This window comes from Hylobates moloch, unplaced genomic scaffold, assembly GCF_009828535.3.
Source record: "Hylobates moloch isolate HMO894 unplaced genomic scaffold, HMol_V3 SCAFFOLD_18, whole genome shotgun sequence".
Taxonomy (NCBI): domain Eukaryota; kingdom Metazoa; phylum Chordata; class Mammalia; order Primates; family Hylobatidae; genus Hylobates; species Hylobates moloch.
In genome coordinates, this window is record NW_026652293.1 from 5,807,627 (window position 1) to 5,825,038 (window position 17,412).

Consider the following 17,412-nt stretch of genomic DNA (forward strand, 5'->3'; position numbering starts at 1 on the left):
CATCTTCTCTGAGCATCAGAGCTCCCTTGGCTACAGGTCTTGTTAGGTAACAATCAGTTTCACTGTCTGCATTGTGATTTTGTGCCAGGGCCTTCTGTTTTCCCACATAAGCCCACATGTCTAGGTGTCCTTGGGCCAGCCATGGACTTCTCTGCCTTAAAGCTGCATCATCTGTAAATGGGGGTCAATTACGTCGCTGCTGCTGCTGCTGCTGCTGGAAAGTAATCTTATGAGGAAAAAATGAAATAATGTAAATAACTTCTAAAAGTATATAATGTGCTGAAAGTATAAGATATTAGCTTTGGTAGGCACCATGAAGCTCTAAAAGGAGAAGAAGAGGTCACTGCCCTTAGATAGTTTAGAAATTAATAGAAAACATGGGTCAGATGTGTATGAAAAGGTGAAGCAAGACAAATCAACACAGAGGGAAGGGTTCTGGACTTGGAGAGGCCAGCCCTGAGTTGTAACCAGGGATCTACCCCTCCCTCAATGCATGAGTTGTGCAAGTTCTTTCCTCACCCTGGGCCTCAGTTTCCCCAAAGGAACATAAGGCAGCTGGGTAATCTATTAAGGCCACCCCTGGCTCTGGCTTTTTGTGAAGCTAAGATAAATTGAGCCCTAATATGGATGCAAATGTTAACGAGTGATCTGAGCTCCAGAAGGAGATGAAATAGAGCAAGATTTTAGAAGAGGGGAAAGAAATATTGGCAGGATATTCCAAATGTAGAAATCAACCTTGCTAAGTCCCCAGTATGGAGTGAGCAAGTCGCAATCAAGCATGTTCAAAGATAAACCTAGAGAAACATAGAAAGGCGAAGGGTGAGGAGGCAGGGAAGGTGACTTTGGTTCAGAGCCTTCGTCCAGGATGAGAGAAGACGGGGAAGAAGGAGTGGACATTGTCATCGGGCTGGGTGGGATCTTCATATCACATTCAGAGGAGCCTGACTGCTGCCCCCACATCCTCCCATCTGCATCAAGCAGACTGTAGCCTTCGGGGCCCCTTCTCAGTTGTGGGGGTGGTTGGTGAGGTACTCTGTCACTGCACACTGCCGTTGCTCTTGTCCTTTCAGGAAATTAAATTTGAAGTTGCTCAGCTCTTTCAGTGCTTGATCCCTTCCAGACACTTTCCACTCCCGCTGCAGAAAGCTTGAGGATGGCTAGGAAAGGTGGGAGAGGAGGGAATGCCATGGGTGGGACTGTCATGGTGAGATGGATCCAAGCAACTCTGCATTGGTGATTCCCTGCACGCAAGCCTAGTATGTGGACCTCTAGTCTGTGGAGAAGGGCAGACAGAAGGCCCCTTCTATTTTCTCATCGAGATGGCAGAGGCTGTGATGAGACTGTCATTGGGAATATTGATTACATGGCTACTGCTCCAAGGACAGGGCTGGGAACTCTGATTCAACTGAGAGCCAAGCTGTTCATGGCTCAGGTGGAAGTGGTCAGGAGAACAGCTCACCTGGACATTTCTAATTTGCAAAGGGACCAAGGAAATTGTGTTCTGGCTGGGTGCAGTGGCTCCCGCCTGTAATCCCAGCACTTTGGGAGGCTGAGGTGGGTGGATCACTTAAGGTCAGTAGTTCAAGACCAGCCTGGCCAGCATGGTGAAATTCTGTCTCTACTAAAAATACAAAAATTAGCCGGGCATCATGGTGCAGGCCTATAATCCCAGCTACTCAGGTGGCTGAGGCAGGAGAATCGCTGAACCCGGGAGGTGGAGGTTGCGGTGAGCCAAAATCAGGCCTCTGCATTCCAGCCTGGACAACAGAGCGAGACTGTCAGCAACAAAAAAAGAAAGAAAGAGAGAGCGAAAGAAGAAAAGAAAGAAAGAAAGAAAGAAAGAAAGAAAGAAAGAGAGAGAGAGAGAAAGAAAGAAAGAAAGAAAGAAAGAAAGAAAGAAAGAAAGAAAGAGGAAGGGAGGGAGGGAGGAAGGAAGGAAGGAAAGAAGGGAAGGGAAGGGAAGGGAAGGGATTGGATTGTGTTTTTAGTATGCACTGGGTTTACCAAAGGTGTATCCTAGGTTGTATTCAAAATCGCCATTCATTCATTCAGTATATTTTCAGTCGCTGGGAAAAGGAATTCCAAAGCACTGATGTACTGAATGTCTTCTCTGCAGCTGAGATGACTGAGGCTTGCCCAGGATCAGACAGATGGTAATTAGGAGAGCCATGGGTCTAGACCAGCATGGAAGGTTCACGGCTTTTTGAAGGAGATAGGGGCCTGGGTGGGTGCAGGGCCACATGCAGCTGCTGAGCCAAATGCAGCTATTTGAAAATTAAGACCAAAAAAAAACCTTTTTTTAATGGGCACTGCTTATTTTAGTCAAAGTTTTCTCATTTCATCTCCACCCAAATTTCTCAGCAAGTGTGAAGTTCAAAAGAGACTGCAGAGTAGTGTCAAGGATCAAAGGACAAGGCCTATCCTCTTTGACCTTCATGAAATGAGTTGTCTAGACAGAGTGCATCAGCTTCCTTATTAGTGACTGAGGATCGTCAGCAAAGTAAAAAAAAAAAAAAAAAAAAAAGTTATTGGCTTGCAATCCAAAAAGAGAAATATCATTCTTCCCCACCCTCTCCTACTGAGTTCATTTTCTATTGACTTTACTTAAGTTTCTCTAGGTTCTTGGCCTTGAAGATGTTTCTGATTTGCTCTCTGCCAGCATCCTGGGATGCTCTTCTTTTGTTAGTAATGAGTTCAATTCACATGAAAAGCCAGAGCCTGCTTCTGAGGCGTTTGTGTAAGTCCCAAGCTGCACTTCTGCCAGTGCTACTGCCTGAGAATTCTTATCAAGCCCCTGGACAATTTAGACTCTGCTCACTCCAGCATATTCTCAGTGCTCCAGAATAAGGCAAACACCAAAAATCAATAGGAATTTTCCAGTGGGAAAATTTCCAAAGTCACCAAAGATTTGAATTACCTTTCCATAATTGGAAAAGTCCACCAAATAGCAGAGAAATGATCTCTTTCTTTTTCCCCTGGTTGCCAATAGAAACAGTGTCTGCTCCTAATCCAAAGAATATCATGAGACCTATTCCCAATGAGCTCAACCCCAGTAATTGAAAGCAGCCCTGTATTGCCTTTGGTCTTGGGTATTTTCATCATAGGACTGTTAGCGCCAAGACATACACTTTGCCAAGGAAAACTTTCCTTTGAAACCTCTATCTTATCCAAACAGAGAGTTGGAATTGACTCTTGGCAGCTCCATAGATAGTTTTGAGTTATGAAAAATAATACATATGTGTCTGCCAACCTATGAGATTGTCCCTAATCTGAAAAAAGTAGCCTTGCACATGGACCCATCTTTCCTTCCAATAAACTGATAAAAACCAATGCACCTGTTACAACTTCAGAGCTTGCTATTTTGGCCTTTAAAGCCACCTGCCCAGTTCCTCTGGATGTGACCTCAAGCTGCTTCTACTCAAAGAGATGTGTGTAGCAAAAGAACAGGAGATGTTAGAATGAAAGGGAAGAGCTGGCGTGTAGAGAACTTCAGTTGCATTCTTCAAGGAGAGGCATTCGCATTTCAGCTCTTGGCAAGATTGCAGTTTAGGGAAGGTTTGGTCCAGCTTGGAAGAGCTGTAGTGTTAGAAAACAAGGCATTTCCAGGCACTGTCTACCTCTTGGGGGAGTGGAGTGGGTCTTTGTAAAGATAATCATGTTTATATTGAGAAGCTGATGAAAACATTTTGCAAATATCCAAACAAAGTATGTGACCTGGAAAATGGAGGTATCCACTCTACGTGCAGCCTTTTGCAGGGCAGAGGCTTGGTAAGGAAGAAGACAGCCTTTCTTGAGGAATGGCAGGCCCTGTGACTTGTCTGCCAATCTGCAGAGCTCAAGGGTCCCTGTGCTGCCTCATCCTGGGTTACTGATATCTCTCCTAGTTGCCTTTATAGCTCCTCGAGGTAAAGTTTTGCTGCACCACACTCCAAGGACACTCACTTTGGTGGGGGAGAAAACCTACTTAAAATCATAGAATTGCATAATTAGACATGACCTTAAAGCCTATTTAGTCAGATCACCCATCTCACACTAGAATGCCTACAAAACAGAGCATACCGCCAATGACAAGACCATCACTACCAAGTGCACCACATGAGAAGCAGGACTGCACAGGGCCAGATGACCCCAAGTAGCAGCCACAAATATCAAGGAAGATAAACCAACTTTGCCAGTTCAGAGGATGAGTGTTGTGGTCAAAATTATGGGCTTTGATTTTATGGAGTTAGACTTCTTGGGTTCAAACTCTAGCTTCACCATTTACTCCTAGATAAACTTAGGCAAGTTACTTGATTTGTCTATGACTTGATTCTTCATATGTGAAATAGGAGTAATGTTGTAATACCTACTTCATTTGGTATCTATGAGATTAAAATGAAATAATATAAATAAAGCACCTAGAATAGTGCATGGAATGTCTATCCTACCTAATCAACTGAGATCGTCCTTGATTTTGTTTAAAAAATACTATATATAATTTTAAATATATACAAAAGCAAAAATAAAATACTGATTTCTCACATATAAAAATAGTATAATGAATGCCTCACTTAGCTTCAACAATGATTAGTGTGTGGTCATTCTTGCTTTGGCTACACCCCATCCACATTACCCACACTCCTGATTGTTTTGAAGCAAATCATATTTAAACTTTCAGTATTTCAGCATGTATCTCAAGAAAGGGATTCTTTAAAAAATAGTAACCACTATTAAGAAGGGATGGGACAATTTTTAATTTGAAGCCTACAGCAGCAGACTATCCACATAAATTTCTGAGGATAAAATTAACCTTGTTCATGCCCTAATTGAAGAGGACCGATGATTAACAGCACAAACAATAGTCAACACTATAGATACCTCAATTGGTTCAGCTTACACAATTCTAACCAAAAAATTAAAGTTGAGCAAACTGACCATTGATGGGTGTCAAAATCCTTGCACCCAGATTAGCTGCAAACAAGTGCAGAGCTTTCAATGGAAACTGTAAATAGCAATATCACACTCGTCAAAAATATAAAAATAATTCTATAATACTAAATATCAATGATTGTTTTATCTCTCTCTCTCTCTCTCCCTCTCATTCTATTTATAAAATTAGGTCACTTGTTGTATAGAGTTTCCAACAGCCTATATTTTCCTGATTGCACATCGTTTAACATGTCCCTCTATCCCCCTGTATTTCCCATAAATTTGTAGTTAGATCTGCCAGCTTGATTGATTCAAGCTCAATAATTTGATAAGGCTATTTCATGGGTCATGGTATTTCTATCAGGAGGGTCATAAGGTCTGGTCATTTCTCTTGTAAGTGCATGTATGTGATGTCACACAATATCAATGATCATTGACTAGATTTATAAATTCATTTTTGGGTTGCCAAACAAAATATAGAATATCTAGTTGCATTTGAATTTCAGATAAACAATGAATGATCATTTAGAATAAGTATGGGGGCCTTCAAAAATTCATGGAAAATGTGTATTATGAAAAAACAATGCAAGGATTTCAAAAACCTTTTGCACTAAAATACACTCATTCTAATCTGTTATAACGTGTCTGAACAGAATCTAGTTTGACGCACCAAGAAAGATAAGACATCAGTTTGAAAAGAGCTCCTATCAGAGAAACATGAATTCTACTAAAATTGAGGTAAGAACCATCAAATTTATAGGGAGCTTGAAAGAATGGTAAAATCATTGCTGTTTTATGAAACCTTTATGGTGACAATGCCCCAAAGAAACCAGTAGCTTACAAATGGGTAACTCGTCTTAAGAAGGGATGGGACAATTTTGAATTTGAAGCCTACAGCAGCAGACTATCCACATAAATTTCTGAGGATAAAATTAACCTTGTTCATGCCCTAATTGAAGAGGACCGATGATTAACAGCACAAACAATAGTCAACACTGTAGATACCTCAATTGGTTCAGCTTACACAATTCTAACCAAAAAATTAAAGTTGAGCAAACTGACCATTGATGGGTGTCAAAATCCTTGCACCCAGATTAGCTGCAAACAAGTGCAGAGCTTTCAATGGAAACTGTAAAGCTCAGTGGCTCTTGCCATGCATTTCTTTGAAGAGTCTTAACTAGAGATAAAACATGGCTTTACCAGCACAATCCTGAAGACAAAGCACACTCAAAACAATGGCTACCAAGAGGGGGAAGTGGTCCAGTCAAAGCAAAGGTGGACTGGTCAAGAGCAAAGTTCATAGCAACAGTTTTTTGGGATGATCAAGACATTTTGTGTGTTGGCTTTCTGGAAGGCCAAAGAGCAATTGCACTTGCTTACTATGAGAGTGTTTCGAGAAAGTTAGACAAAGTTTTAGCAGAAAAACATACAGGAAGGCTTCACCAGCAAGTCCTTCTCAACCACAATATTCCTGCTCCTTCCTCTCATCAAACAAAGGCAGTTTTGTGAGAGTTTTGATGGAAAATCATTACATATCCACCTTATTGTCCTGATTTGTCTCCTTCTGACTTCCTTTTGTTTCCTAATGTTAAAAAGATCTTTCAATGGCACCCATTTTCTTTAGTTAATGATGTAAAAAGACTGCATTGACATGGTTAAATTTCCAGGGCTCTCAGTTCTTTAGGGATGGACTAAATGGCTGGTAGCATCACCAACAAAAGTGTATTAAACTTGACGAGGCTTATGTTGAGAAATAAAGTTTCTATTTTTTATTTTTATATTTAATTCCATTTTCCATGAACTTTTTAAAGTCCTCTGGCATATCCCGAATATTTCATGAGACATATACTAAGCAATTTTGTGTTTTTTATCTGAAATTCATATTTAAGCAAGGGTCCTAATGTTTTTATTTGCTATATCTGGCAACCCTAATTAGGGGGGTTGCAAAATTGTCACATTTTAATTGCATTATTCCTTATTTGTTTGTTAGTTTAAATATTTTTATAAAGAGCAACTTCCCCTCATCTACTTGATCATCCCAAGATATAGATCATATAAGAGAATCAAAATAAATGCTTGATTTTTTCTCCTTTTACTTAGTTTTTAAAATAATGAAAGTTTTTTCAATGACTAATAGAGGTATCATTATAAACTCATAAAGTGAACATATTTGTTGTGAATTTCAATCCTTTGCAGTTATTATCCTTTCTTATGCTCAAAGTATTTCATGTTTGATCAGTAAGAATCTACTCAAGTACATTCCTGAGTCCTTTTGACTTGACAGTAGTGTCTGATACTAACTCTGTTTTCTGGTATAACAAGACTTTTCAGACTTGTATATTTCCTTCCATGAATCTGGACTCAGACATTTCTTCAAGAAACTCTGGTTCCTTTTAAGAGAAAATGGTATTTAGAAAACATAGTCTGGGAGCTAGAGGTGTTCAGTACTACTAGGTTGTTCATTATTTTTGTTCTTTTTGGTAGATAAAGCCAGTAAACACGTATTTTTTAAAAATAATATAGAGCTCAAGTTCATAATGATACTTCCAGTGCAAATGCAGAACCACAGGTTTTTCTTCACTTTGTCAACCTCACATCTGTATCTTTCTCCCATAAGAAAAAAATCCTGGCCTGGTATGGTGGCTCATGCCTGTAATCCCAGAAATTTGGGAGGCTGAGGCAGGCAGATCACCTGAGGTTGGGAGTTCGAGACCAGCCTGGCCAACATGGAGAAACCCTGTCTCTACTGAAAATACAAAATCAGGCAGGCATGGTGGCACATGACTGTAATCCCAGCTACTCGGGAGGCTGAGGCAGGAGAATCGCTTGAACCACAGAGTTGGAGGTTGCAATGAGCCAAGATTGTGCCACTGCACTCCAGCCTGGTGACAGAGCAAGGCTCCATCTCGAAAAGAAAAAAAAAAGAAAAAGAAAAAGAAAAAAATCCTCGTTCTCTATGACAATCATATGATTACTCATATATAACACATACGCATAAAACAATATACATACCTAACATACTTCACAAACACTATCACTTCACTACCACCAACAACAATATGATTACTAAGAATAGCTTAAGATTTTGTTTTGTTTTGTTGTTGTTGTTGTTCTTAGGGTATACCCCACTAAGGACATAAAAAAATACTTATTTTTTTACAGTACTTGAAATACTTCCCTGGTATGATTACGCTGTAACTGGAAATACATTTAAGTACTTTCTTTTTGCTTTCATTTTACTTTATAAATTTTTAGGAATTGCTTTTTTGTCTTTTGTTACAAAATTATGTAAAAATATTTGCATAGCTTCAAAAGCAAATCTATAAAACATGGCATATTTAAAGTCTAATCTCTATCCTGGTCTCTATTTCTTCTCTCTTTCTGAGGGTAAACTTGTTATTTTTATGATTTATCCTTCAATAGTGTATTCTTCCACACATTACTCTAAGCAAATTCAGAGATATATTTGTATCCTTCTGACTCTTTGAGGTTCAGTTCCAATGTAGCTCCTCTGAGGCATCACCACCATGAATGGAGTACTCATCAAACTGATTACAGCCAGAGGTGTACCCTGCCTGACAATGTACTGGAATGGACACACTAATTGTTCATAGTGACCCTCCATTCTGATGTTCACTCCTCTATTGTAGTTATTGGTGCCTGAGTTTTACCCAATTACAGTTCATTGCATTCATGCCTGCCTCCTTTGGTAGCAAAAATTGCTGGGATTTCCTAGAAAGCCAAGACCAGACCAACCCTTACACAGTTTTTACATTCCACACAGCCACAGCCTCAATGAAAATTTGCTAAATTAAATGCATAAATCAGTGTCTCTCGGCCCTGGATAAGCATCCAAATTACCTTTACAGCTTTTTCGGATTTGTTAAAAATACAGGTTGCCAAATTATACCCAAAACTCAGTAAATCTTCAAAAGTGATCAACAAGAATCCGAATTAAATAATAAAGCCTGCTTCTATTATGCAGCCAGTTTGAGCACCATTGATCGAAATCACAGCCACTCAGCATAAATGTACTGATTGAGCACAGGCGCTTTCAGTGGATATTTCTAAATAGATTCTCCCCTCTGCTGCTTGAGATGGTGCAATTCTGCTAGCATAGTCCAAAATTTAGCTTGTCATTTTATATATCCTGATGGTTTTCTTCGGAGAAAACTTAAGAACTGTGGAGGGTGTGGTTTCTGCTTTTGAGAGAGAATTGGTTGCATATAAAGGTTAACTACATTTTCAAGGTCAAACAGTTGGTCAATACTTGGGATGAACCCAGCTCTGTGACCCTCTGGCCTGGAGTGCTGTCCACCGTTAGAAAAGCAGCTGCTTCCCTTTCCCAATCCTAAGATCACCCTGGAGCAGAGATGACACCAATATTCCGGTCTCTCTAAGGGCACTTTCTCCATCCACAGGCAGGACTTTAGAGCCAGAAGGAAACTTGGGGATTTTCCTGAATCCCTAAGGTGAGAAAAGTGTGGCCTGACTCAGAAAGACAGTCAAAGGCAGCAATAGGACTAGACTCAGTCACCTGCCTCCCCGACCAATCAGGCTTTTCACTTCCTGTGCTGCAGCAGTGACAGTCTCACCTATTCTCGTGCCATCAGAGCTGATAGTGCACTGAAGCCTTGTGGTAAGAATGAAGCCAAGTTAGAGTTGCTGGCATCTAATCACAGCCAAACAGCCTAATATCACATCTCTGCAGCTATGTAGAAGGCAAGAATCAGACTCAACTCTGCTTGCCTAAGCTTTAGTGACAATGGCCATCCCCAGACCTGGGTCCAGGACATTACACTCAGTGCAAGTTGAAAAGAGAGCGGGGAGTGGGCTAAGAAAGGATTATCTCCTCCTACAACAACAACTTTAAATGAGCTCTCTCATTTGATTTCTCTTGATCATCCATCTAGCAGTGAAAGGAGGCAGTGGGTGGATGGGATGGCTGGGGGCAGGGGGTCCCCAGGAGTAGCAGCACTGTTGGCTTCCTCCAAGTCTGCCTTTTCACTCTTATCCCCAGGACTCGATGGGCTAGAGATCCTTTAATTGGTGTCCTGGTGGAAAGAGATGGCAGTTGGGTTCTATAGAAATAAGGCTTAAGTTTTTCTTCCATTGTGCAAGTCCGCATAATCCTCACCATTCCCTGTGCCCCTGCCCACAGCTTGAACCAAAGGCAAAAACTGGAGGTGGTCCTCCTGGTACATCTGGCTGTTTTGGAAAGCTCCTGGGAGGGAATCATCATGGTAATCAAATGCATCCATTAAACCCAACAGACCTTTTTAATCATAGGCACTGTGCACGCGTGTGCATGCACACACACACACGTGCACGTGCACACACACACACAATTGCTTGTCTCAGTGCACTCTCTGGGGCTCACTCTGGTCTCCCTGGCTTCCACAGTGTGAAGCAGGGCAAAAAACTATTCAGGTCACAAGGCCAAGTTTATGGGGGAGGAAGGAAACCCAAGGGGGTGGGCAAACATGCTTGAATGTGTGCCAAAGAAGGAGACTGAAAGGCTTAGAAGGCAAAGAGTCCTATAGGGATGCTAATCATAAGTATTTTATTGTGATAATGCTGGGTCTCTTTCTCTCACTGGGATGCACACAAAACTGTGATGGGGAACAGGAGCCTCCCAGCTGCTCACTATATTGCCATCAGAAAAGAGGTCAGTGGTAGAGAAAAGCCTTTTGCCCAAGGCTTTCGGAGAAATCATTGCTTTCACTGGATGAAGGTTTATAAGAAAAACTTAGCCTAGAATTTAAGAATCTTCTTGCTAAGAGGACTGTAAAACTATGACAGTATTCAAGGTTATTGATAATATATTCTAGACCCTTTAAAAGTTATAAGGTGGTGAATGTCCTATTATCGGATGGATCCAAGGAAATAAAGAATGACGACTTGCTGAGTTGATGTAGGAGATATTCTTACAGAGGGTGGAGTGGAGTTGAATCATGTTCTCCGAAAAGTTACGTATGTTCAAATCTAACTCCTGGTACCCCTGCATGTGACTTTATTTGGAAACAGGGTGTTTGCAGACATAAACAAGTTAAAATGAGGTTATACTGGATTTGAATGAGCCCTAAATCCAATGACGGGGGCTTTATGAGAAGACCATGTGAACACACACACACACACACGGAAGATGGCCATGGCCATGTGAGGACAAAGGCACCAGTTGGAGTGAGACAGCTACAGGCAAGGAATGCCAAGGATTGTGGACAACCACCGGAAGCTGGAAGAGGCAAGGAAAGATTTCTCCCTAGAGCTTTCAAAAGAAGCCTGGCCCTGCTGAAACCGTGATTTCTGACTTCTGGCTTCTGGCATTATGAGAGCAAAAACTATTGTTTTAAGTTACCCAGTTTGTGGTCATTTGGTATGCAACCTCGGAAACTAAAACTGAGGGTAAGACTAAATAAATGGGCTGAAGGTTTTTTCCAACTATGATAAGCTATAGTCCTAAATTGGTGGGGGTTCCTTTGTTGGGAGTTTATACAGAAACATCTTTTTAGACTGATCCCCACACTGTCCTATCATGAGAGAGAGAAGTGTGGCTGTGAATGAGAAGTAGAGAGGAATGAAAGCCATTGTAGGCCCTTGAGGCAGAGTCCCAACTGGACCCTCCCTTCCTCAAGAAGGGTGCTGGTTCTCTCCATGTGTGCTGCCTTCTCCTACCCCCATGAAGAATAATTGCACACTTTGTGCTGGCTCCTGAGGCAGAAACCAGACCCCAGCCCCCAGGGTTGTCAAGAGGCATTCCTGACTCAGGAGCTCCATCCAATTCCAAACAATTAGATAATTTAATCAACATCGCAGAAGGCACACACTAATGCCATTAGAGGCAAGATGTCCCAGGGCAGTCTGGGAGGAGCAGAAGGGGAAGCAATGCAGAGTGGACTCAGCCTCAAGGTCACTGTGTCCTCCTACACTGAGTTTCCTGAGAGGGATGGTTCTGAGGCAATGCTGTTGTTCCCAGGGGTGGACAGCAGTGCCCCCTTCTCTAGAAACCGGGTCAAAAACCAAGATGGAATCTGCACAGAGGACAAAAAATCATCCAGAGACTCGTAGAAGAAACCCTGCAACTTCATGAATGGTGCGTGGGACTAGGAATCAATAGATCTTGTTTCAACCCTGGATCCATCATATATCAGCTGCATCACCTTGCACAAGGCACTTACTCTCCTAAGCCTCAGTTTCCACATTTGAAAATAGAGACAATTGGCCTGGCACGGTGGCTCATGCCTGTAATCCCAGCACTTTGGGAGGCCGAGGTGGGCGGATCACGAGGTCAAGAGATCGAGATCATCCTGGCCAACATGGTGAAACGCCATCTCTACTAAAAACACAAAAATTAGCTGGACATGGTGGCGTGCACCTGTAATCCCAGCTACTTGGGAGGCTGAGGCAGGAGAACTGCTTGAACCACAGAGTTGGAGGTTGCAGTGAGCCAACATCATGCCATTGCACTCCAGCCTGGTGACAGAGTGAGGCTCCGTCTCAAAAAAAAAGAAAAGAAAACAGAAAATAGAGACGATTACACTGCTTTCTAAGATTTGCAGAGTAAGGGAAAGGAATACATCACTTTCTGTTAGGACTGGGAGTCAGAGGTTGTGTTCTCGCAATCATTGTGCATTGTTTCAGGTCAGGGCCAAAACTGGAACCAAGGATATAATAACTATTATGATCAAATATAGGGAAATTACAATAGTGCCTATGGCAGGGATCAAAACTGTGACCACCTATCTTAATGTGTTGGCCTGAAAACCAAAATATATCAGGATGCCATGCTTCTTGCTTTCCAGAGGAGGAAAATAAGGCTGTCTGATTTCCCAAAGCCACATCACCAGTTAGTGACAGAACAATGACTGTCACAGAGAAACTGTCCTGTAAGTAGCAGTTTTTCTTGTGCCAGACACTGTGGTTTACAAGCCTCTTATTTAATTCTCATAACAACTCTATGATGTTCACATTCTTTTCCCATTTTGCCATTGAGGAGATTGACATTAGATAGAGATTAAGCAACTTTGCTGAAACCACAGTGGAATGAGCCCTGGAGCCAGGAATCAAACCCACTCTGAAATCTGTGCTCTTAGCAACGGCAATGGAACCCAGCAGTCTTCTTGGTATATAGCTACCTGCTTCTAATGTACATGAAAACTTTGTCAATGACAACTTGCTATACACATGACTGCATTCATTATTAATATTAACTGTTAAATGTAATTATGACATTAAGAGAAGTTAGCATTCATTGGACTTTAAAGCTCATCAAAAGCACAGAGGTGATTCGTAGGTCCTGGGATGAGGTAGATATAGAAACTGCAGAGCAATTTGGCACATTCCTTTATCATAGGGTCTTTTCTGAGCTCACCAGTCAAAAGGAAAGAGAAGATAGTACCTTGTTTAAACAGGGCCAGACGTGTTAGTGGCTTTCCCTGATGGTAGAACTTGTAGTGGTGAAATTCAAGGCACATCTAATGTCCCAGAGGAGATTTTTGGCATCCTGAGATTCCCTGTGGTCAGCTTCTGTGTATGAAAGAGGGACCCACATTAGTGGAGCAGAACTGGATGGGTCCTGTTTTCAGCCTTAGAGAGAAACAGAGATCGTGGGTGTTTTCCATCCCAGGCCCACAGGGGTCCCAGCATCAGAACAAAGATCTTCCAAAGTGTGACTCCATGATGGTGTGCCAGTCTTGACAGAGAGAAGAAAAGTTGGGATGGGCAATGGCTATAGGGAATTAATACAAAACTTTCACTTCAGATGGAAGGTGCAAGAGAAACATAAGGCATAGCCCTTGCCTTTAAGGAATTTGCAATCTAGTGGGAAAGATGAAGGTGAAGTGCCCAGGTGGGGTGCAGTGGCTCACGCCTGTAATCCTAGTACTTTGGGAGGCTGAGGTGGGTGGATCATAAGGTCAGGAGTTCGAGACCAGCCTGGCCAATATGGTGAAATCCCATCTCTACTAAAAATACAAAAATTTGCCAGGCGTGGTGGTGGGCACCTGTGGTCCCAGCTGCTCGGGAGGCTGAGGCAGGAGACTCGCTTGAACCTGGAAGGCAGAGGTTGCAGTGAGCTGAGATCGCACCACTGCACTCCAGCCTGGGCGATAGTGTGAGAATCTGTCTCAAAAAAAAAAAAAAAAAGAAAGAAAGAAAAGAAAAAAGAGAACGTAAAGTGCCCAAATTAAGCACACTGATTAGCAAAAGGGGAGGTCAGAGGGAATTGCAGTCAGAATGCAGCATAGCAGAGGAGAAAGAATGCTGGACTTGAAATTAAAACACCTGGGTTCCAGTAACTTCTCTGTCATTTCCTGGACACGAGATCTACAAGTCACTTATCTTCTCTGAGTATCCTTGCTTCTCTCATTTCTAAAATGAGTTTCTTTTAAAAAAGCAGATACCACTAGTGAAAATATTTCAACATGTATCTATTAAATGACCTATCTGTTACAAGCTCACAATGAAAAGAAGCTAGTGTACAAATCCTTAAAATTCTGTATGAACAGAAAGTGCCATAGCATCTTAAAAGAGATGGACCTTGAGAAGGTCCTAAAGATTGTTCAGGCATTGGATGACTGTGGGAAGTGAGGCAGGGGAATGCCACATTCCAGACTGCAAGATTAACATGAGCGTAGGTTCAGGGGAGTGAAATGAACTTAGTATCTTCAAGGAACCACTACGCCCCGGGGTGGTAGGGAGGGGGCTGTCAGAAATAAGATTGAGCACAGAGGGTAGCGCAAGATTATGAGAAACTTTGAAAAATGGCCTTTAGCCCTCTGATATTATGGTTATGGAGTGTAATTTTTATTCAAGGAGAAGAAAAAAAAGAAAAGAAATGCATGCTGCTCACCCAAACATCAGGACATTCTGTTCTTTTGTGATTGTGCTTCGTGAAAATGTTCTCCTGCAAAAAAGAAAGAAAAAGAATGATTAAGGGGAAAAAATAACTAGAGCCACATTCATTTCAGCTCCACTGAAAGCACAGCAGGAGAAAGTAGCTGTGTTTGCCAAACTCCAGAAAGAGACACAATTGATGGGGGGTGGGGAGAGGGGAGGGTGAGGCAGGGAGTGGGAGACGAGGAGGAGCAGTTCTGCGTTGTTTTATTCCCCCAAAAAGATATTGTAAATAGTGGAGAGGTATAGTACATGGAAGGGGAAATTACTCTGACAGGGCCCTTTTAGGGAGGAAAATGGAACTAAATACACGTTCCATTATTCCTGATCTTTCATTCAACTCCCCATTTACATGGGGCCTTCCCGGAGCTGATGTTTCCCTTTTGCTGTCGTAAGTAGTCATTGACTGGAGCCGATCATTTCGAAATAACGGCCTGCAGCTCTTCCACTGTCGTGATTAACACAGGGTGATAATTATTAACCACACTGACAACTGCAGAGGAGGGGGCGGCTGCCAGGTTGCCCTGCTTTTCTGAAGCCAGAAAACTTCCCTGTCATTCCACCAGGGGGGAGTGATGTCCTGGAGAGACCACAGAAGGCTTTCTGCCGGCTTCTTCAGGAGACCAGGAGCTGGGGCTCCCACACCCTGGGCAATCGCCAAGGCTGAGTTTGCTGTCATATCAGGACCTTGTGCAACAATGCAAAAGTAGGAATTCCACAAGAAAAAGTGGAGGCTGGAGCTTGAGGGATGGGGGAAGAAGAGAGAAGGTAAAGAGACACCACGGGATTGTCCTGTGCTCTTGGCCTTTGAAACATCAGGAAATATTGTCAGCTGAATGCATCGAAGGGGCTATAGCCACCCATGACTCAGAAAGATTCATAACACCAGAGCCCTGAATGGGAGCGTTTATCAAAGACAGGCAGAGAGAGAAATCATCCGACTTGAGACAATTCAAAGGCAAAATCCTATTTCTCAGCTCTGTCCCTGGATTGCACTCCCTCGTTGATTTTTCAGGCAGTGAGTTTCTTAGGCATTAAAAGAAGGCTTTTTTTTTTTTGGCGTCAACATCCTTCCTCCGTTCTCCAAGGAGAGAGTTGGAAGGGCGGCAGCATGGCAGGCTGGCGGTTGTGCTGGGGAGTAGAGGGTGCATCAAAGCTAATTCCTACTTTTTACAGGTGGGGAAACCAAGGCCAGAGGAGGGAAGGTGACCTATGTGACGTCACACTGCCAGGGAGTACAGAGTCAGGAATCAAACCCAGGTCTCTCAACTCCCAAGGTGGAGCTTTTTTAGTTCTGTTGTTGTTGTTGTTGTTGTTAATGGAGACAGCAGCCCTCATCCTACCAGCATTGATTCTAAGTCAAAAGAAGCCATTCCAGAAAATCAGTGCTGTAGCCCCAGAGAGAAAGAGGAGGAAAGCCAGAAGGGTATGATGGAAAAAGAGAACTGCTTTTGCTAATCTTTCTTTTCTGTCCCATATAGCACTCATAATCCTGGGCAAGAGAGTATTTCACAAAAGGAATCATAATGAACTTAATATCAAACTGACTAAGAGGAGAAACCTAAACGTGGGGCTTTCCTTCTAGGAATTCGAAACTCAGAATATGGAAAACACTGTTAATGTGGTTATTAATTGTTTCATGATGTCAGCGCTGATGCAGTTGATCCCTGCCTGCCCAGCGCTTGTGCCACTTCTGGATTTTTCTTTTCAGACGCTAGTAATTCACACCCTGTCCTAAATTTATAGCATGGGGCAGGCACTGTGGTTTGCACCTGGATGTCAGGATATTTGATTTGCTTAAACAGCGTGTTTGTTTATTTTTGCATGGAGTGGTGGACTTCACTCTCCCAGCCTCCTTCCCGGGCAAGGTCCCACCCACCCCTGGAAGGCCCTGGACCAGCCTCACCTGTCTGGCTTGAGGCCTCCCAGATCCCCCCTAGGCCGCCGCTCAGCATTGCCTCACAGTAGACCAGAGACAGGCCCCCGGAGCAGGGACGAGCTCTTCAAACCAGCCCCTGTTCATCACTCTTGTCACACTCGGGGCTATAGTCCCAGGGAGAACCTGGCACCGTGTTAGGTACTCCAGATATGAGTCAGGAAAGAGAAGTTGGAGGCTGGGGGCTTAATGGGCTGTCCCTGAAGAGCTTGCAGTCAGAAGCAGGAAGAAATTCTTCTGCTATCATTCTTGTCTTTCTTTCTCCCCTAATTAGGAGGAGCTGTGAGTTCAATTCTGTTGGGGTTTGTAGGGCACAGATGCAATCAAGGCGAAGTCAGACACTGGCGTTTTGCTCACCCGGCTCCCCGTGGATTTCCACAAAGACCGACTGGCAGGCTCTCTTTAAGGGGTGGGGGTGACACGCGTTGCACCCAATTATCCCATTATTTTGAAAGGCAGGCGTGGCCACATATGTGGTGTTGTACAGGGCAGAGGTGACAGAAGCTAGTAGAGATTTGCATATATTGGCAACTTCTTTCCTACAGGCCAATTCCCATTGTTAAACACACACCCACTATAAAATAGAGGAAAATTGAGCTCATTAATATGATTGTTTAAAAAAATCATGAAAACAATTACAACAACATGCTCTCCTTTGTAAGAGAAAATGACAC

The 17,412-nt window shown here is 42.7% G+C and overlaps 1 long non-coding RNA gene across 1 annotated transcript; it reads right to left on the reverse strand.

Annotated features, from left to right (window-relative positions):
* Positions 1 to 13,357: 13,357 nt before the first annotated feature.
* Positions 13,358 to 16,972, reverse strand: LOC116457915 (uncharacterized). The gene is made up of 3 exons (XR_004245148.1): positions 16,709 to 16,972; positions 14,759 to 14,812; positions 13,358 to 13,434 (listed from the first exon to the last, which is right to left on the reverse strand). It is a non-coding gene; the product is annotated as an uncharacterized LOC116457915 (long non-coding RNA).
* Positions 16,973 to 17,412: the final 440 nt, after the last annotated feature.